Genomic DNA, 23,039 nt, shown 5'->3' with positions numbered 1-23,039 from the left:
AATGAGTCAAATGATGCTTGAAGACTAAATCCTATTTTTAGGCAAATGAATGTTATATATATGTGATTTGTATATTTCCCAAATAAAGTCCTATATATACCAAATCTAATTTGATCAATTATATACGTATGATCTGTCTCAAGCTTGATTAATTGCATGATCACTTTGATGAAAACTTTCAGAAGCATGGAAACATGAACGATTCTATTAAGTACAAATATGATCTATGTATACTTACGAAACATATTTAAATCCTTGTTCTACTACTTCTTAGAGATTTTTCAGTTTTATCTAACAGGCCACATATAAAAAATACTAAGACATTTTGCTACTAAACAAAATGTAGAGACTTACAATAATAACCTAAAAACCTGAAATTCAATCTTGAATCAAAAGGGCCTTTCATCCAAAAAAAAAAAAAAAGATATTTCAGAGTTAAGGAGTAAAAGAACTCTATAATTGTAAGTTATGTTTAGGAAGTGATGTTTTTTTATACCTAGATTCACTGTTCAAGAACAGAGCAAACTTTTCCATCCAGTAAAATCTAGCAAATTTCTTAAAAGATGAACAGCAGAACCTTTGCCTCCAATTACAAGTGAGTTGGTGGCAGTGAAAAGTGCCAAACTCTCCACCATTAATTACTCTTAACAAATTAGCAGACGAAGCCTCCTTAAATGCCAGGCATAGAATGTATGTTTAGCCAGTTCTTTCATAATGAGATACTGCTCTCCATTTGTCATAAAACAATTTTATAGCCCTGATTAATAGGAACCTTGTTAAAGAACGCTAATACCTCCTAGAGAAAAAGAGTTGTAAGCTACTGTCCAAAGACAAGCATAATAAAAATTCATATCTTAGTGTCTTAAGCAGGAGAAGAAAATGTGTACCCTCATGTCAGCAATAGTTACATAAGATTTTTGTCATGTCAAGCAAAAACTTTAAAACTCTGACTTAAATGACAAGAGGAATCAACGTGGGATTAAAAATACGATAGTTTAGGAAGAATACTAATTGAAGCGTTGGACAACTCAAACCAGAGAGGCAATTGGCATTTCATTTACATTTAGAGCAAACATTGTCATTATTTTAATATAACCAAAAATAACAAGGCTGTTCTATTCAAAAACATTATTGACTCTCTGCTAACTAGTAACTAGTGCTTTTTGAATTAGTGATGATTTGTATAGATCTCTCCACGGTCTTGGTGACCAAGTATATGTGAGACCACTGTTCAAGACATTAGTGTTAATATCATGCAACACCACTTTTTCATTACAATTACCATCACCACCATCATCATAACCATGACTGTCTTGTCTTACTTGTTCAAATAGGTGGTTTTTTCTGCCTCTGCACTTAATATTCTTATTCTTTCTCCTACTAAAAGTAATCAAACCGGACTAAGTATTGGAGGTGATCCATTGGTAGGAACTATGCAATGAAGTATTTAGGAGTAAAAGTAGGATTAGGTTTGAAACTTACTCTGACATGGTTGAGAAAAAATAAAACAGATGTAGTAATGTTAATATTTGGGGGTTTGGGATAAAAGTCCTCCAGGAAATCTTTGTATTATTCTTGTAAACTTTCTCTAAGTTTTTAACTACATGTATAAAAAAATTTAAACACAGTTTGTAAGTCTTTTCCAAGACCAGGTGAACATTTTTATTAACTTTGTGGCCAACAATGATAAGTTTTCTCTGATGATTAAGAAAGTACCTCTAATCCTGTAGGGCCTTGCCTCTGTGAGAACATGAATACTGATTATCATTTTACAGAAGTGCAAGAAATATGCAAGAATGAAGAGATATTTTTATTAAAGATTTATGAATTATAAGTATTTTGGGTTATTGCCATCTTTGTCCTGATTAATAATAGTATCTATAATAAGAAAGACCTGTGATGCCATGATCTCTGTCATAGGCCAGTCTCTGGAAAGATTGTCAGGGTTTGGATAAATGGTTTCATTGTTGCAAACTATTGTTCAAAGATGAATGAGGTTTCCATCAGCTAAAAATGATGTTGATAATGAGATCCATCTTTCTTACTGTTAGAGAAAGAAGTTACAACTAATCAAGAAACGGAAGGCTAGAATGGATTAGAATCAGACATCAGAATGAACTTGTGTGTGTGTGCGTGTATGTGTGTGTAGAAAATGAAGAAATAATTACAGATGTGTGTACATATAGGTTATTATGCATACACAATTTCCTAGCTCTGTCTGCTGAGAGAGTCTAGAAGCAGTGATACCCCAATATGGCCAAGAGTACTCAGCACCCAGTTCTTGGTTTCTAAATACTATTATCCACTAAAAGGAACCAAGGCACCTTGAAGAAATGGCTGATTCTGAAAGTGGGGCAGGGAAAATATAAGATGATCCTAGACTTGTGGTCCCACCATGTAAGAAAGGGCCCTAAGCTAAACAAGCATATAAAATGATGGAGATAATGTCAAAATGGCACAGAAGCCAATCTAAAAGATCTCCCAGTGGATACATCTAGAACAATTTAAGCAACAAAATAAATAATGTAGAATTGGTTTATATCCCACCATATAGAAAAACATGCAAGAGTTCACACTGATGTAAGTAAACAGGTAAGGAGGGACAAGATCTTCTTACAGAGGAATTCCAAATAACATATGTAGTTACTCCCTATTCCAGGATGGGGAACTTAATTCACTCTCCCTAAGGAATTTATTTACCAAAAAAAACAAAAACAAAAAATGAAAATAAAACCACAAACCAAGATAATTATTTGCTGTTTTCTATATATTGTCACCAAAACATTCAACAAATTTTATTGCCAATGTACAGTAATCACTCAACAATATTGCACAGAACGGGGCGCCTGGGTGGCTCAGTCGTTAAGCGTCTGCCTTCGGCTCAGGTCATGATCCCAGGGTCCTGGGATCGAGCCCCGCATCGGGCTCCCTGCTCCGCAGGAAGCCTGCTTCTCCCTCTCCCACTCCCCCTGCTTGTGTTCCCTCTCTCGCTGTGTCTCTCTCTGTCAAAATAAATAAATAAAATCTTAAAAAAAAAAAAATATTGCACAGAAGACTCTCAACTGCATCCAACTACATTCCTCGTTGGATCCCAATTTATATTCACTACTCAAATGGAATTCTTAAGCTGCCTAGAACATTTTAAAGGAAAACCCAGATACTGGGAGGAAAAGAGAAGACCAAGAGGAAGACTGTATTCTCAGCTCTGAGAAATGTGTTTATTTTAAGAACAGAACACAGTTGTTCTTTCCCGAGTGAATGTAAGCACAAGCACATAAATCACACCCAAGAAGAACTTCAGTGAGAAGTCATTGAATGTGGATTAAAGTATTCGTAATTTACAATAGCAATTTATGTTTGGCAGGACTACTTTTGATTAATTGCTATATGAATTTTAAAAATCCCCAGAACAATGAGTTGCCAAACTAACCTTGCAAATATTGCATTTTTCGTGGGGCTGGTTCTTGAACATTAAGACAAAATTCTATGAAAGGTTATTGTAATTGGCCCATTGTGTGACCAGGAATTTCTTGTGTGATCCAGAATGATAAGGGTGATTCTTGAGAGCTGAAGAGGTTATGACAGTTTGGTACCTCCAGTTAGTATTTTATTGAACCTAGAAATAAGATTGCAACTATGCATGTTCCACTCCTTAATTTGAGCATGCTGTAATCCTAGCCATTTCTTTCTGTGTTAGAGTTATCAGTGAAGACTACTCAAGTCCTTTAAATCTAATACTTTTATAATTTGCAATGTGTAATTACATATGTCCAAGGTGATTGATTATGTATATATATCCTATTACATTAATTAAATATAATATTAATATTATGTTAATCATATATATTACATACACATTTAATTGGGGGAGAAACACATAACATAAATTTATCCTTTTAACAATTCCAAGGTGATAGTTTGAACACCTATGTTTTTAGATTCATTCTTTGTGTGCCTAACACTATGAAAAGAAGTTAGAATAAATCAAAGCACCAAGAAATAAGTAAATGAAGGAATCAAAGCATCAAGAAGAGACTTGGTATGTTTTTGTCCCATAATGTTTAATTGGAAAGACTCATTTAAATCTCTTAAATGATGATCATGGGCTTTTCATTCTTGTCCTAGAAATTCAATGAAGCCCAGAGGCATTCACCCTAGGGACGGTATGACCCTATGAGTGAGGGCCTCTGCAACCCAAATACTCAGAATTTCTGAGCTGAAACTGAGCACCCCTTACAGTGGAAGTTAAGAGAATCTGTAAGCCCTGATTTATAGAAAAACTCTCACAATATTGAAATGTCGGTCCCGGGTTTTCTATAAACAGTGGGTGGAGTATATGTGCATGATGACCATCTGCTCTAGTGTGTGAGTCTGCCCTCTCCATTAAATTACAGGTGTCTCAGGAACACACACTGCCTACTGTTCACATTTCTGTGATGCGGCTAATGCAGGGCTTGTGCAAGGTGCCATTCGTGGTCCTGGACTTGAGTTGGCCAAAGACAAAAAGAGACATCCAAAAAAATACCGTGATGCAACTTTCCCTTTGCTCTAAAATCTCTAGTGATGGCAGTCTTAACGAAAACCCGAAGGTCTCGCACAGGTTCGCCGTAAATATTGCCCCAAATTAATGAGCTCTAACGTCTGCCCAGTGATGGCCCTGGATAGGGGCGAGGGATAATTATGGCTAAGGGCATCGTGATTGACAAATGATCTGTTGCAAATCTATGGGAGAATAAGCCAGAGGAAATTGCTGCCTGGTAGCTCATCAGCCAGGCTTCATCAATTGGCTTGGGTTAATTCAGTTTCCTGACATCCAGTTCTTTGAAGAGGTTATTTTTCACATTGGGTGGCTTTGTTCTGCACTATATCATATCTCTAACAAGGTTGTATCATTATCTATATAATATTTCTAAAATGAGAAAACACTTAATCACTCCTAAAGTGAAAAATAAGCTTGTATTCTCACTGTCTTACATTTTGTTTTTGTTTTTTTTTTCATGGTCTTACATTTTGATGATCACAATCATGTGTTTGAAGATATTCTAGCCTTTTCCACTACCTTTAAATGTGTTGAAAATTCAGAAGTCCATTTTTCCTGTGTCCTTATACTTACTGTATTCCTTTACTTTGAAACATGTTTCCATTAGTTTGAAGCTGAGGAAAGTTTGTATTTTCTCTTTACACTGCATTTCTGCAATTCACTGTGCTTTTAAAAGATGATATTAGGAAACCCCCAAGATTTTCCTTCTTAGCAATGTTATTAATGATGCACTTCTACATTCTTGCAGAGAAGGAGCCAGCAAGTATAAAGGCCATGTGTATGCTATGTAGGCATGCTATGTATGGATAGCCACTGCTAAGAATAAGAGTGACCATATGTGTTTCTATATTTGGTACGTTAATTAATATATTAACACTTAGTATGTTAATTAATCAGCATCATAAAATGTTAGTCCACTTCCTTTCACTAAGAAAACTCAAGACACAGGGCAGCTGGTGGCTCAGTCAGTTAAGCATCTGACTCTTGATCCCAGCTCAGGTCTTGATCTCAGGGTTGTGAATTCAAGCCCATTGGGCTCCTCACTGGGCATGGAGCCTACTTAAACAAAAACAAAAAAACAGGGCGCCTGGGTGGCTCAGTCGTTAAGCGTCTGCCTTCGGCTCAGGTCATGGTCCCAGGGTCCTGGGATCGAGCCCCACATCAGGCTCCCTGCTCAGCAGGAAGCCTGCTTCTCCCTCTTCCACTCCCCTTGCTTGTGTTCCCTCTCTCACTGTGTCTCTCTGTGTCAAATAAATAAATAAAATCTTTAAAAAAAACAAAAAAAACCCAAGACACTTGGTATACAGATTTAGATAGAAAATATAAGGGAGGGTCGATGTTCACATCATAGCCAGACAATAAGACCAAAGCAGAAAGCCATCATCAAAACCCATAACAAACTAGTTGAAGAAGAGAAAGTTGCACAAAATTTTCGGGGTGAAAGTGAATACAAAGGTTATGGCACCACTCTGTCTAATTGCCCTTATTTCTGTGTTCAGACTTCAGTTGCAGATGACACAAACCCAAGACACATTAGCTTACACAAAGTAAAAGGAATTTATTGGCATGCAGTGGGTCAGTCTCAGAGCTCCTTTGTACCCAGAGTTTAAAATAATCTCATTCTCTGGCAGGCTGCCTTGGTGTGGTGAAGATAGAGACAGGAAGTACCTGCTTCTATCATCCTCCTGGCTAACCAGCCCAGGGAAATCAAAATCCCATCATTGTTCCAGCAGATGACCTTGGAGGATTCTCCTGAGCCCCGCTCGGGTCAAATTCTAATTTGTTTGCTAATTACTGTACACCAGGTGGATACTGGGCCTTTGTGAACAGTTCCCAGTGTTGCCCGACTCCAGCCCAAGACTGGGAGAAGAGTCAGAGCTATGCAAGCCACGTGAAGACTGGTTTGTTACCCCAAGGGGAAAGGGAGATTGGTGGAAAATAGACCTGTGATCTACCTGATCTGTAGCCACCACTGTCCACTACAACCCCCACCCCGAGGAGCCTGCTGGAGCACACAGCCTTCCATACAGGCCCTAGAAAAACAGGGGCCGTCAAGATTTAAGTGTTACAGGTTAAGTGTTCGGGCCCTTTACTTCAGCTACTTGATCCTGACCTCCTCTGTTCCTACCCTCAATTTATTATCAGCTGTTTCTTTCTATCAGCCTCTGTGATTCTGATGCCAGCCACACAATCTGATCTTAATTATCTCTGTTCTAGGGTTTTAGCAAGAATGGCCAGAGACCCTTGTATGCACCTGTCTTGACAACATCTTCCATTGTTCAGTGTTTTTAATATTCTCATCTGTTAATACTGCCATGGAAGGGTTTTGGAGACAGATGAACTATCTTCCATTAGCTCGAGTCCCCTGGACCATCCCCTTGAGCACAGTGGATCACTGAATGGTTCAGTGTTCTTCCCTGTAAAACGGACATGACAGCTTCTAACATAAGTAGGTAGAGTGCTTCCTGATGAGGGCCCCTAATAGACAACATCTACTCCGTATTCAAGGTCCAGGTTCCTCCTCCAATTTCCAATACCCTAATGGATTATTCCATTCAGGACTCTTACTCTTTAGTGTCTGTATACACAAGACTCTCTGCTGGATGGTTGGGATCTACCCAATAGCACGAGCATCCTCCTGGGTTTTAAAAACAATATCCTAAGAGTTTTATCGTCCTGGATGCTGAATCGGCCCTGGCTGGCATCCGGCAGAAGGGTTTTAAGCATGGGCTGAGCTGGCTGTGGATATCCGGTGGCTCAGAGGATACAAAGAATCCTCTCAATGGCATTTCTCCTCTTCTTGGAAGGGTGACATAAGCTCATCTATAACTGGCTGGTTTTAAGTTTCATGGTTTTTCTGACCCCGAATGGTATCACAAAGCACTGCTGATGTTGCCCAGAGTAATGATGTGGAAATGTTGGGGTTCGGAGCCAGAGGCCAGGAAAGAATTCTTAAAATGTCTTCGGTGTAAAAAGGTGTTTTTATTAAGGCTCGGGGACAGGACACCTGGGCAGAAGGAGCTGCACTGGGATGGTGGGGAGCAGCTGATACAGACTTTGGAGTTGGGGGAGGTGAAGATAAAGGGAGTTTCCAAGAGGATTTTCAAGGGCTAAGGAAGACTCATAGACTATAGGAGGCCTTGCTATTATCAAGCTAAGATTGTTTTTCCCTCTAGCAAGGCATTAACATTAAAACAGTTGAGAGTTTCCTGGAGGAATGTCATACTCTGCCTGCCTCAAATATTTGTCAATGGGCTGCCCATTATAAGGAAATTTAATTTTATCTACATTTCCTTCTTGCCTTTGTTCTCCACATCAGTAACACTCCAATGAGATCTCAGTGAAATGGCATCTTGGAAATGTGCCTTTGCTTCTGGACCTTGTAGATCCCCCTGAAAGTGCTCTCTGGAGATAAAATTCTACTCTGGGAAGAACATATAGTGAACCAATGTGTATTTTTTCCAAATTAGCAGTCAAGTTTTAAGTTCAGTGATACGTATAATATAGCATGACTGAAGGAAGCCCTCGATCATTTTTATAAAAAGGCACATACATTCTTTAAAAAAATCTGGATGCCTTAAAACCCCTGAAGGGGCAACTGAAATAGAAGGAACGTGTACCAAAATGTCTTGAGATGAGAATGCACTCTAGGGGGAAATGTCCACTCAGTTACTTCCTTAAAATATAGCCATCATACCTTTATATCAACTCTCTGAACTCACAAGTTCTGTTCATAATAAGGACCATGTTTTCTATGGATGTGTCATATGAGTGAACTGGTTTAGAGCATTTTGAGTTCTGTATAAAAAGAATTATATAAATTATTTTATTGGCACAAATATGGAATAATTTTCTTGCAGCTAAAGAAATAGGCTCTTGTATGGATAAAGTGAAGTCTTGGAACAGAGACTCTGGTGCTCTCTATACTGACCTGCAGATAAAAACAAACATAGTCTTTACTATATGAGTAACTCTCATAAGCGTTAAACTCACTCAATGGGTTATTAATCGGAAATGTACAATGTCCTACTGGTTACAACAATACTTAAGAATTTATATATTCCTGCATAACTGTTTCAACTCTAGATGCTTTACAGTGAAAGCTGACTTTCCTCTGTACCACAACAGCTAGAAAGAATTTGACTCCTGCATCTTTCTAAACCCTCCCCCCCACCTCCCCGCATCACCTTATTTTCTCCCATAGTGTTCTCTGCAGGAAATGAATCTTTGAAGTTGTATTTGACATAACAACATAACGTCCCCAGCAAATGCAACAAAGCTTTAACCCTTTTAAAGAAAGCCCTATGAGATTAATTTAATCAACAGAAAGAAACCTAAAAGTCATTGACTAAGGCAAGAATCAACACTGCAAATTTTCAAAACATGTTGATTAGAAGTGAGGGTTTAGCAGCAAGAATCATTCTATTATCTGGAAGGATTTTATTTATGTGTCTAACTTTTATTTCGTTCTTATTGTACACAAATAAAAACAACTCCACTATTTTCCAGCGTTAGCTAAAATTGAGTCACACTGTGTATCAGCGATCAGCACACAACTATTCTTTGGGTGATTATTATCAAAAGGCCAGGCTGATTCAGTGTTTTTACCCAAGTCCAATAATTTCTCTCATGTATAAAGTTGTGGGAGTTATTTTACAAGTTTGACTTTTGCATCAGTTTAAGTATACCAGGTTTTCATCAGTTCTAATTTTCTTTTCCTATTTGAACATCTGATAGTCAGATGCATCCTATCATTGATGCATATCATGGTTTAGCTGGCAGTGCCTTTCCTACTGGACATCTACAACATAATAGTGTAATGTTTAACTGATGGCATCTCAGTTTCCCTGGAATAAGCTAAGGCCTCCAATAATTCAGACAATTTAGAAGGAAACAGAAAACGGGTGAATAGAATATCACAGGGCAGATGTCCTAGGTTCAAGTCCCATCAGTAGCTCTTAAGTGCTCTATAACGTTTGTAGATAAAACTTGTCTAAACCTTAGTTCCTCGGAATACACATGGATTAGGATGGCAATTAAATGAGACAAATTAAAGCATTTTGACTTTAGTCGGTATTCAGAACATGATAGTTCCCTTTCTTCCAGGATTTAAGTAAAAATCCACTTCTTAGACAATCAAGAATAATGATAATTCCTGTGATGGGAGCTGATAATTTCTCTCTGCCTGGGTTTCCAAGTGGAAATATTTCCTCCAAGACTTCCGGGCCTCTTGTCTCAGCACTTCACCTTCTCCAAGGAGGCTGAGAGAGTTATCTGACGGTGGGACACAGCCAGGTTCCTTGTTCAAGGGGTGGTGACTCCTTCTCAGAGCACCGTGGCCTCGTCTTACTCTTGGGCCCTCCTGTAGACCACCACGGAAGGGATGGATACCAACGGGGGGAGAGGGGCCATGGTGTTGGAATAGCTCTCCCGAAATGGTTGCTTTTAGCAACTGTGGTTTATCTGTGTGTGTCTTCATGGGGTCCATCTCCTCAGCATCCCTGAACTCAGCTCAGTTGAGGGGAAACTTGTCTCATAGTTCTTCCTGTTTCAGGTTTGATTCTCAGTATTATAAAGAAGAAACAGTATTTTGAGTGCAGGTGCCTCCTTCCTCTTCAGGAAATGTGTTTGCTCAAGCTTTCTGAGGTCACACACCAGATACTACTGCACTCTCTTATCTCTGCTCTTCCTCTTCTACTCCCCTTGCCTGTGGCTTCTACCCAATCTCCTCAACATGGTCTGGAATCTGCGGTCTTGACAGAAATGGAAGTGTGTTTTGGTGTTTTGTTTGGTTTTTCCATTTTCCTGTTTGTGTTTGCACTGCTTTCGAGAGAAAGGGCAAAATCTGACCTGACGTGGCCACATTTCTTGCAAAGGTCACTTTTTTTTCCTACATCAGTTTAAAGGTCCGTGTTCCTAGGGAAGCTTCTGATCATCTCTGGCCATTCTCTGAGAGATGTTCTGATTATTAAAAAACCTGCTCTCAGTCTCTATTAGTGAAGGTTCATAAAGAAACAGAACCGGGAGGATATATATAGGAGATTTATTATGAGAAATTGGCTCAGTGATTCTGGAGGCTGAGAAGTCCCACGATCTGCCATCTGCAAGCTGGAGACCCGGGAAAGCTGGTGTGTAATTCAGTCTGAGGCTGAAGCCCTGAAAACCAGGGAGCTGATGGTGAAAATCCCAGTGTGCGGGCCCAAGAAGATAAGAGCTGTAGCAGCTCAGGCGGGCGGGCAGGAAGCAGAAGGGGTGAATTCCCCCTCCAGGCCCTCAGTGGATCAGAAGCTGCCCACACCCCTGGGGGAACACAATCTACTTAGCCCAGTCCACCAATTCAAATGCTAGTCTCATCTGGACCCGCCCTCACAGACACACCCAGAAATAATGTTTAATCCGAGCAGCTCTATTAGATCCCCACTGGGAGTATATACATAGAAGTTGGAGGTTTATTTTTATGAGCAACGTGTTCATAAATAATCCCCCAAACTCTTTTGTATTTACGAGCAAAATCAGTGTCTCTAACAAAATGTTTGGATTATGTGTTGAAGAAATTGACCGGAGGTAATATTTTCATGGGGTGGGAAAGGGTGGTTATATATGGAATTTTGCTGCAATTTCTTCTCACAGCTGATATCTACTTCGGTGACTAGGATATAAATGCCTATGGTAGCTGTCTATTGGGCAATCAATTGCCCAAATTAAGATGCAGTGCCCATCCAAAGGGAAGTTGGGAGGTGCACAAAAAGCAAGATCTTGTCACTACTTAGTCTGTCCCTGGAACCCCAGTACCTTCCTCTTCCAGTGCTTTGTTCCTAGCCGAGCCCGACCCCGAGCATGGCCCGGTGCTGTGGGTCTTGCTGAATCCTGTTCCTGGCCCCACTTGTACATCTAGTCAACTCTGCCAATAGGCGATTTTCCAACTCTTCGATCCCCACACCCACCTCCATTTATTTCTCAGGCAGGGGCCTCACTCCTTTTGGCCTGACCTCCCACCCGCAGATGGGTCACTTAGCAGCCGAGCCCTGGGCACCCCCAGAAGCACATGGAGACCTTCCTTGCTGGGGGCCTCCATGCACAATGAAGTCTTCAGTGCTTTACACATGAATAATTTGAAAGCCTCTAATCCAGAGTTTTCATAGATCATGAGGATTTGGATGTGTAAAAAGTAAAATCAGAGAAAATTTATTTTTTTGTATCCTTATTTCCTATTTTCTGCTTTTTACATAAACCTGTGTCCATTTTGTATTTTCAGTAGGTAATTCTGAGACCTTCAAGTAACTCCTACTTGATATCCATGATCCCCAAAAGAGTGACTTCTGAACAGTTTCCGTACAGACCAGCCCGTGTCTCACTCTTCCTTCTCATTGCTGTCACACACCAGTCACTCAGCGAAGAGTATTGAGAGAAGTAAACATGATGTCCAGCTGTGCTTTTTAAATTACAATATTCCAATTTATGACATGATTGAATTTTCAAATGCCAGAGACCTTTGACTAATCTGGGAAGTTGAATAGATCACTATTTTTCTGCAGACAAACTACAGGGATCACTGATGATAACAAATCAATCTGTTCTTTGTTCCCTGAAATTCAGAGAATTCATTATGACACAGAGAAAAATGACCCCAAGTCAATTATTTTTAGCAAACTACAATTATACAAAATGAATGTGTCCTATAATCAAAGTTCAAATATACTGTTTTAATTTGGGGGGAAACCCCAAGAATAGGCCTTGTTTATACTGACTTACGTCAGACTGTTTACTTTAATCTCACAGGTCACTGCAAGTGACAGGCTCATTCTGATTTCCTGCCTGACAATGAAGATGTACATGTTGACAGTGAAGTCTACCTTCATTTCCTCACTAACTCTCATGGTGACGTTTATCTTCAGGGTTCTGTTGTGTTTGGTGACATTCTGAAACTTTAATAAGTTTAAATTTTTTTAAAGCCTGAGAACGGTTAAATGTAAAATGGGTTCTTTCGTGCCATTCTTTTTCATGTTATTTTCTGATCATTATCACATCTTCCAAATAGCTGCCTGATTCTCATGTTGCCAACATTAGACTTGTTTTATCAGGGAAAATGTTTTTTAAAAATCTAAAGGATGTTTTTTATGTTTGTACAGACTGAACAAACAAACCACCCACTCAGATCTCCTATCAGTTGATTTAAAGGATGTTGACTCAGGGCGTGTAGAAGAATTGTGACAAGATAGGCGTTCTAGAGCTGGTTAGAATAAATGAGTCAGTCATTACGAGTTAGACTGTTCTCAAAAGATTGGTTTTCTGGTTTCTTTTGCCATACATAGGTCATTGGTTAGGTGGACTTTAAGTGGGAATGATGTTGCCACCAGGGTACTGGAATATTTAAATGAAGGCAACACACTGAGTGTTCCTTGTATGAATAACCAGAAGGGAGCATAGAGATTGTCAGGATGCACAAAAAGTAAATATTGTATCAACGTTTTGATACTAACATATAGATCATTAAGGAAAAGTAAAATATCTCCTGTCAGACTTGATGGAAATAGAATTTCCCTAGAATAAAGGGGAGATGTTGATGGAAAATCCTAATTGGGAGGACAATTGTTGTCTTAAAATAGACATTATAAGGTTAGGTTTACAAGTGGGAAATCTTATAAATCTTAATTTAAAAGCTTCTGTATCTGTTAGTGCATACTGGGAAATATTTTATGTATTAGGATTTATTAGGAGAAATTATATGAACCAATAGAACCACACAAAATGACTGATTCTTTTAAGGACATATGTCCAGGTTAACACAGTTTTTGGACAGGTGAAAGTAAGACAAAAATGATAAAGAGGCGATGATTGTACAATTTTGACACCTCCCCCCCCCCCCCCGGGAGAGGGAGGGCCGACGGTGGAGACGGGGAGCCCTGTGGGTTGGGGACCGAGGTCTGCAGGACAGTAAAAGTCGTGCATGGAGCCGGTCCCTCTCGGGTGGGGCACCTGCCTTCTGTGAGGTTTCTGGAAAGCTTCCGTGAGGACCCGAATCAAGGCTGCATCGCCCTGTGGAGATTTCATGTCCTTTAGTTCACCATCTCCACTGGGGAGGAAAATCTCGAGACAGCAGGGTGGGGAGATTCCAGAGATTTCACTTACTTTGCTCCGATGGTGACTTCCCAGGTATGCTTCTGAAATTCATCTTCTAATTTTCATAAACGTGAACTCAAATGACGGCTGCAGCAACAACAGCACAACACATCTACAGGGACACACGCACACTGCGGTTTCTTTTCTGGGGGTTGCAAGTTACATACAGAAGACTGAGGTTTGGTGTGGCTTGCGGAGAACAATGCTTCCTTGGTTGTTGGTATCGGGAATATCATTATTGACATTAGGGATCATGTGGCAAGTGAGAGTAATTCGTACTTGGAAATTAAACACAATGACCGTAAACGGTGCGCTGTGTCATGACGCATTATGTCGTCAGGGACCAGCCTGTTTCCTGGAGGCTACGTGTAGGAATCGAATGCTTCTGAAGAGAAGCAGTCTATAGAATGCCAGGTTTCAAAGGTGTAAAAAAAATTTTTGTGTTTTTTAATTACATTTTTATTTTGCATATAATTATATGTACAATCTCGTCTTTTTATAAGAGAAAAACGTACTTCAAGTTCAATTTTCTCCCCATCAAGGTGAAGTAAGAATTGTTGGAATAACTACGCATTATCATGTAAATCAATTAAAACCTTCGGAGTGGCAATACAGTAGAGTAGTTCAGAGCATGAGATTTTGTTTCAGACAGAACCAAATTCAAGCCTATTTCCACCTGTTGGTAAGTGATGAGTCTGGGCACGTTACTTCACATCCTTCAGACTCCAGTTTTTTTCACATCAAACAGGGATGATGACAATAATTGCCTTACCTTGTGAGGTAATGTATTTTAACTGCGTGGCACGGTTCGAGGAGTGCTAGAAAAGTTTTGATAAATGTTATTTATTGGGCTTTTGTGGCTTCTTTTTTCTTTCCCATTCTGGCAAGCTGGGGCCTGATTATTTTCTCTCTTGGGAGAAGTACTCATGAAATGCAAGATCAAAGAACCTGAGGTCTGAAGCCTGGGAGGAAGGGGCATTGGTCCTTTGAGAGCTCCTAGGGTGATCCTACTGTGAAGCTAGGGCTAAGAACTGCTCTCTGGAATTGTCATCAGAGTGAAAATCCACCATAGCCCCAACTCCTGGGTCTTCACACAAGACTCAGTTCCTATGTGAGAGAATCTTTTCACATTAACGGGGGGGGCACTGTCTCCATGCTGAGGTCAGAGTTCCACTGAGTGCGGGGGGGTGGGGGTCGGTGGGGGGGTGGGGGGCGCAAGAGGGACTCTATCCCAGAATGCTGGACAAACCACAACCCAGAAGGGCATTGTGGTCCCCAGCGCTAATGAGAGCACAGCATTTGGGATCCTCTCAGGGACTTCATAGGATGATGGAAATGTTCTACATCTTGATTTGGATGATGGTCACTCAGGTCAAAAATCATCCATCTGAATGCTTCAGGTGTGTACATTTTATTACATATAAATTCTAAATAAGTAAATACATAAATAAGTAAACAAACAAACCACTTAATAGAAATACCTCAGTGACTCAATTAAACGGTCTGCCATAGTAGGATGTAATTTATAATCGGGCTTCTGATAGTGTTCCATATCACAATCTACCATTCAATTAAAGAAGAAATTCAGAAGGAAGAGACACATATGGCGGCTTCTTTTGATATTTTTTTATTTCTAAGTTCCAATTAATGGATAAAAGATGGAGAATTCCATAAACATGCGCATTTACAAATCAAATGTGTCTGCAATACTTAGGTAAGCACTTCCATTGTCCTTATTCATGATGAGTGGGCGCTGGGCACGCTGCTGGGTGCTCTATAAAAGGGGCTTTAACATTGATATGGTTAAAACATCACACAGATTCTCTTTTAAAATTCTAGTCTCCTCTATATCATTAAAAAACTGTTCCTTAAAATAGCATGATTATATTCATTCCCAGTTGAGAAAACAAAGTGAGTAACATTTCAAATGGTTTAATAAAAAAAAAATAGAGCTCAAAAGATTGTGTTCTGCTTGAAACCCATAGATTTCTATTAAGTACAATGGTCAATAAATTTATGCACGCCATCGGCCATTGCTTCCTGTTTTGAACTAGAAAAGAAAAAAAATTAATGGCAGAGTGCACTGAAAAGTCTATATTTGCTTGTATATCATTCCGTGATTGCCTTTATGTAAGAGTCCTATTTGTGTGTTCTGTGTAACTCTTAGAAATCCAAACGTTTCCAAGTGCAGCATTATTTTTATATTTGAACAGTCATCTACACGTACACCCACATCGTTATACCTCTATACCTACCTCCACATATTCTGTAATCTGCAAACTGAAAATAACTATGTTACTGACTAGTTGATAGATTCTTTCATCCACAGGTGCTTACTAAGCACCTGCTATGAGCTGCACCATATTTGAATATGTAAAGAAATGATAACCTCCCGGAAAGCCTAGTTTAGAAAACCTATTCCTTGTTTTGAGAAACAGGTGGAAAAAGTCTCTAAGGTAAAAACATAGTAATGGGAATTGTGAAGAAAATGATGTAAGTGACCTGGAGGAAAGATGCTGGAGAGGCAACCCATGAGTGATGAGAATCCTGAAAGGAGGGAAAGCAGACCAAATACAGAGAATTAGCCGCAGGTGAAAACACAGTCAAATCTGTAGTTTGAAAGGCTGCCCCAAATCCCAGGATTAGTTGGCGACCTGTCTGGTATAATTCCTGAATTCCAAGAGAAAAGGAAATATAATGTGCATTTTGTGATGGGGAACATAAAAATGAAATCAGATTCTTTATGGAAAAGCCTGGTAGCTGGATGGCAGTGGAGCAATATTATAAATTATGGAGAAGACCAGGACCAGAACCAAGAACACTGTGGCAAGCCAAGACAGCATCCATCTGCTCGTGCAAAATAAAGATAGTCTGGGGATTGCGAAGTTCAGCCAGTGTCTGCCTGCACTGGTGTTGGCTTGCTGGCTGTCAGCCCACCCCACGCCCTGCCTTCCCCAGGGTCTGCGTCCCGGGCCCCCTCGCCAGCTGGCTCCTCAAGAGCTGCCAGGAGGAGGAGGAAAGGAGACACCAGGATCTTTCTTCCTCCTCCTCGCTGCTTCGGGTTGCATCCTTTGGCTGGTACTGACTCTCCTACGGTTCCAGCTCCCACCACGGTGTGGGCAACACCACCCATGCCCTGATCCCTCCCACCCTGGAGGCATGACTGGCTTCTTGTCACCACTCCCCACGCCTCTGCCACCTGTGGCCTGTGACAGGTCTCTCAGCCACTGAACCACCTCCCACGGACCACATCTCACCGACAAGACCCCGATAGGTTGCCTGCATCTGCCACCACCCAATATCCTGGGGACTCTATGAAATAACCATCGGATCAGAGCTGATATCTGCAGCCACATTACAGGGAAGAAAGCATGGGAACAATGGGTCTCGCAAGCCATCGTTAAACATTCATGGACGGTGATAATGAACATGGGGATCTGAAAAATCATTGTTATGGGAAGCTTCCTAAAGTAAAAGAGATGTGTCACGTGGGTGAGTTTAGTATTCTGGAAATAAACAATTTTAGACTCTCTCAGAGAAAAGAGATGGGAAAATCCAAAGTATTTTCAAGATTTCATCTTGGAGCAGGGAGACATGGCAAGTCAATGTGTGAGGGAGGGCATGCAAGAATTAGCGTCGTTCTTATAAAATAGGAAGAAGGCTTGGAAAGCGCACCGGAAACTTCAACATCACAGGAAGAAAAAAAAAGAAAAGAAAAGAATTCAAGCCATGAAGATAAAGAAAGGGCAGAAGAAGTGAACATAACATCAACTAATCATTACATGTAAGTACAACTTAAAAATTTAGAGTAAGTTTCTCAAAACGTCAATGGGTTAAAAGATTGTCACGTACAGTGTCAGACTCTATTAGAAACAAGAAAAGCTCTTATTTATTATTCTTTAAAAAAAAACACAAAATGAGGTGACAGGAAGGAAAAGTGGACAGCAAGGGCACACCAGATGTTACGGTCACATCAAATAACGTGGAACTCCAAGCTGAGAGCATTAAATAGGGCACAGAGAGGGAGCATACATGATTTTAAAATTTTCGCTTTTGAAGAATAAACCTTTATGCACACAAAGAGGGGGCAGTAAAGCAGAGATTTTTATAATATATTTTTTAAAGATTTTATTTATTTATTTGACAGAGAGAGACAGGGTGAGAGAGGGAACACAAGCAGGGGGAGTGAGAGAGGAAGAAGCAGGCTTCCCGCTGAGCAGGGAGCCCGATGTGGGGCTCGATTCCAGGACTCTGGGATCATGAACTGAGCCGAAGGCAGACATTTAATGACTGAGTCACCCAGGCGCCCCGAGGTTTTTATAATATTTTTGTGGCACACCTCACTTTGCCCAAGCTGCTGATGGAGGGGACAGGAGGGCATTGTCAGACTCACGGAGCCAGGCGGCACCTGAACCTATGCTTTCTGACTGAGAGAGGAGAGTAATGAGGCAGGTTTCTCTGCATCTCTCGTCTGCACCACTCCATGCTCATGTCCGGGAGCAGGTCTGCCAGGCTTGCGTGCTTGCTGGTGTTGGAGGTGCTGATCAACAGCAATATAATGAAAAAGCTGCCCTCTGCCCATGAAATTCAAGTGGTTTCTAGAGATTGGTTACAAGTAACAGCTCGTTCACAGCGATGTATCCCCCAAACACAGTCACCTGCTTGGATTTTCAAAAATATTTTCTCAATGATCAAATAAAAGCTAGTCAAGTTTCCAGCCTCGGCCCCAAATCAGAACCAAAGCAAAGCATGCACAATGTTCTCCTGGACAAGGGATCCCAGCCAAAGTCTTTCCCAGTGGTCAGCACCCATATGCCTCTTAACCTGTCAGTGTCTTCTTACCATCAATTTACTTCCATCTCAGGCACAAGGATTGCAAAGAAAGAATCAGAAGCGTCTGGTGATTGAATGGATATAAGAAGTAAAAATGTAAGATGAGTTAAAATGCTTTTAAGTTCTTAAACCAGAATGACCAAGAGAATGCCAGAGCATCCGTAGAAATGAAGAAGTCAGAGCAGTTTACCTCTCAGGAAAATGAACGCATCCTGCGTGCATGTCCTGTGTTGCTAGTGGAAATGCTCACCAGCGTCTGGACAAGTGAGACTCATGCTCAGAACACAGTCCAAGGGTGAGGCTTTGGAAGGGGGGATAATTCATAAAGGGCTGCTGGGGATGTGTTGTTCTGAGAAGAATGGGCACAGATTTGAGGATGACTTGGGGAGAAGTCACAGGAGCTCAACCCAGCAATCAGGGTCCTGCGTACGGACTTCAATGTGCACTAAAGAACACGTGATAATCAGAAGCTATAGTCACCCAGAGTCCCTGTGCCTCCACATAAAGCACACACACAGTTAGACAAGATTAGGGAAATGTTTTCAGATGAAACATCGCAAGGGTGAAAGCTCATAAAATGCAAAGTGAGTAGAATCAGTTGGTAAATCACGCTCTGGGTTTGAGAGAAGATGTTGGAAAGGAGAGAAGGCAGCCCACACATGGCTGGTGAGCGCAGCTAGCCCAGTGATTTCCGGCACCTGGAAGGTATTCTTGTGAAAATATTCACCTAAATCCACCCAAACAAATACAATTTTCTTCAAATTTCTAAGACCTATATAAAAGAAATGCATAACTTCTTTTTATCTCATGTCCTATTCCACATTTCCTCCTTCAGTCTCTCTCTCTCTCTCTCTCTCACACACACACCCACCCACACACAAGTATGAGCACAAACACTTCACCACCTAAAGCCACATCACAGTCTGAGTTGGGGGCTGCTCTGTTTGCTTGTTTTGATAGAAACCATCTCTCCTGAACTATAACTCCTTGAGGGCATGAATTATATCTTTTTTCCTTCTGTTTTTTTTTTTTTTAAAGATTTTATTTATTTATTTGAGACAGAGAGAATGAGAGACAGAGAGCATGAGAGGGAGGAGGGTCAGAGGGAGAAGCAGACTCCCTGCCGAGCAGGGAGCCCGATGCGGGACTCGATCCCGGGACTCCAGGATCATGACCTGAGCCGAAGGCAGTCGCTTAACCAACTGAGCCACCCAGGCGCCCTCTTTTTTCCTTCATCACTATATTCCCTGTCTCTAGACTAGGGTCTTGGACATAGAAGGTTCTATACGCACATACATACTTCATATAAAGCATATGCACATGTTTACATAGCACATACACATACACATACACACTGGACAAATGCATTTAACGGCTCCACAATACTATGTTACTTATGACTGAAAACACTGGAGCATTAGTACATCAAATTTTAAACAACTAAGCTGTGAAAATAAAGTGACAGAGCATTTCAGTATCATTTGTGCAGACATGAAGGTTCTAGACCACTATGTATCATCTACCATGAATGCACAAGAAGCACATCATCCCCTTGGGAAGACAAATGTGGAAAGAACCATGAAATTGTCCTGATATCCAAGTGAAAGCTTGGCACGAGACCCTGGTTCTCCCACCTTCTAGCTATAGTGACTTCATTTCTTTGGACTTGAGTTTCTTTCTTTCTTTCTTTTATAAAAGTAAAAGCAGGGATAAGAAGAACCCCAAAGGTCACTTCTGGATCTAAATGTGATTCTATGGTTAGAACACATGCATGGTAATTACAATGGAGATCTGCACAAAGTCATGATCTAAATGGTTGTCCGAGCAGGTGCCAGAGGAGAGCACAGGGAACAGAGTTCCATCCAGTGCTGGAGATTCAAGATCATTGTCAAGAACTTTCAGGGCAAATGTTGGGGGTTTTGCCTAAACACCTCACCCAACTCATCGCTTTAGGTAGTTTTTCCTAATCGTTCACAAACATCTGATAAATATCTCATTCTAAGACATTATGTAGTACTAATGACAGGTGGAAATCCATCTAGCCTGGAATTCCCTATGGCAAGATCCAAAATATATTTGTGTTTTGTCCCCTGCACTTACCATAGTAAGAAAGCACTCAAGATTCCTCCACCATTTCTTTAAGTGAAATAAATCGAATCCTGAATGTATGGAGATTCATTGTCAATACACTAATTAATCTTTATCATCCTGGAATCAAAGATCTTGTCTTAAATATATTTTGAGAATTGAAACATCCAAACATCTGCTCTACTTAACATTGGGGGCTGCAGGGCCCACTTGGGGCTTGGGGCTGTCCAGCATTCTTTTCTTGGGCAACAGCCCCTCTCACTCTATATGCAGGTAGGAGGAGTCCAGGAACCTAGGGGTGCACACATCGCCCGTGCAGGAGAGCTGAGAACTTGTGTGAAGACATTTATGAGGAGTAAAAATCACTGGAGACTTTATTCTTTTGTTAACGTTCATGTCTTGTTCAATAGTAGTTCTTACTGCACATTATAATCACCTGGGGAGCTCTCCAAAAATAATGGGAGAGAGAGAAAGAGGGACAGGAGGGCAGGGAGAGAGAGATGTATTTTATATTACACTCTAATTAACTTCTCTTACCCTATAGGATACTTCTGTTTACTGCATTCTTGAGAAAAAAAAATGTGTATCTTTGTTTGGTGTGTATGCATTTTAAAATCTTTTACCATTAAAAGATTGAGCTAAATATGTTCTATTTTTTCTTTCTTCACTAAGCAAATGCTTTTAAAAGCCATCTATCATCTATCTATCTCTCTATCTAACATCTCTCTATCTAATATCTATCTATCTATCTATCTATCTATCTATCTATCATCTATCCATGCTCTTCACCTAATACTCCCAAACATACATTTATATTTATATAAAATCCATTGCCTCTAACTGCTGCTTTTAGCTCCTGCACAATTCCCCTTGGTATATATCTATTAATTTTACATTTCTTTTCTTCCAGGGATGGACAGTCAACTTGAAAACAACTCACCGTAACACAAATAATGTTGTGATGAATATTCTTCAACACGTCCCCTTAGGGACCCGTGTAAGAATTTCTTGGGGGGTAGACAGCTAAGAGGAATACTGTGCTGTGTGCATAATTTGACTAAATGACAGATGGCCAAATCACTTACAAATGGCTGCCCCAGTCCACACTCCCAATAGCAAGGCATGAAGTTTTATATATGTTCACATCCTCACTAACTCTTGGCAACAGCCAGTGTGTTAATTTTTTTCATTTCAAATTTCAAAGGGGATATTTTTGTTTTATGTTTCATTTCTATATTTGTCAATGATTCTGAGTATCTCTTCATAAATTGGTTAGCTTTAGGGTTTTTTTTTTCCTTATGGAGATTATCCCTTCATAACCTTCATTCATTGTGATATCAGAGTTTAAATTTTGATTTTTACTAAATTTTGGTTATATTTTTGCTTTTGATTTATTGTTTATTTCCAGGAATTCTTGGCACACTCTAGATATTAGTTGCCAGGTTTAGACTTGAAAATGCTTCTTTGGATTACTGTCAATTAATTTCAGCCACGGGGCCCTTAATTTGATACCTCAAGTTTTTCCCATATTTTTAACAGCGCTTTTTACAAGTTCTGCCGTTGAGTCTACTGTGTAGCCAGGATTCACGCTGGGTTCAAAACCAACGCACAAGATAGATGCTCAAGAGTTTTGTTGCTGGTACCTAAGCTGGAGGAGGCCTGCCTATCCAGCTCTTGTTTCAATTCTTTGAGCTGCTCACTATCCTTCCAATAAGTGCCTTTCTTCCTTAAGTTAATTAGAGTTGTTTCTCTAGATTTCAATTAAAGAAAACAACTGTGGAATTTAGCATGACGAAGTGGACCACAGGGTCAGACCCTCACGGGATCACAAAGAGCCATTCTGCCCCATGCTTCCACGAAGGAGAGTTGGGGATACTTGGTGAAGGGTATTAGTGTCAACTACAAAATGCCTTTCTCAGCGTATCCAGCCAGAAGTCAGAGCTTCTCACCCAACTATCACACAGACTCAGTGCTCCTTGGATGAAAGCAAGTATTTTTTTAGAAAAACCATGCCATATTATTACACACAGGGACTTTGAATTTTCCATTTATCAGGCTCACTACAAAATGTGGAAAAGGAAACACCCACCATTTTCAAGGCCCCTTGGACCTAAATCCTAGGGATTCAAGGTGATACAGGTCAAACATCATTGAGAGCAGAGCTCAGAGGACTGATGGCAAATGCAGTTTGATATTCATACCAAACGCCTGATGACACAACATGTCACCTCGTAACTTTCCCTAGAGACTGAGCATAGGAATAACACAGATACCTTCAATGAATCGCACATTTTCCATATTAATTTGCCATTTGTCATCATAGTTGGAGAGATCCATGGACAATAACAAAGCTGTGTCCTTCAATATCAAGATAATACAACACTATCCTTGATTAAGAAAGAGCCACAGTTCATTTTGTATGGCTAGCCTGAGGTCAGATATTTTTTTTGGCTCATTT

The sequence above is a fragment of the Neomonachus schauinslandi genome, chromosome 3 (genome assembly GCF_002201575.2).
Source record: "Neomonachus schauinslandi chromosome 3, ASM220157v2, whole genome shotgun sequence".
NCBI lineage: Eukaryota > Metazoa > Chordata > Mammalia > Carnivora > Phocidae > Neomonachus > Neomonachus schauinslandi.
Note: the sequence above shows the minus strand (reverse complement) of the source record.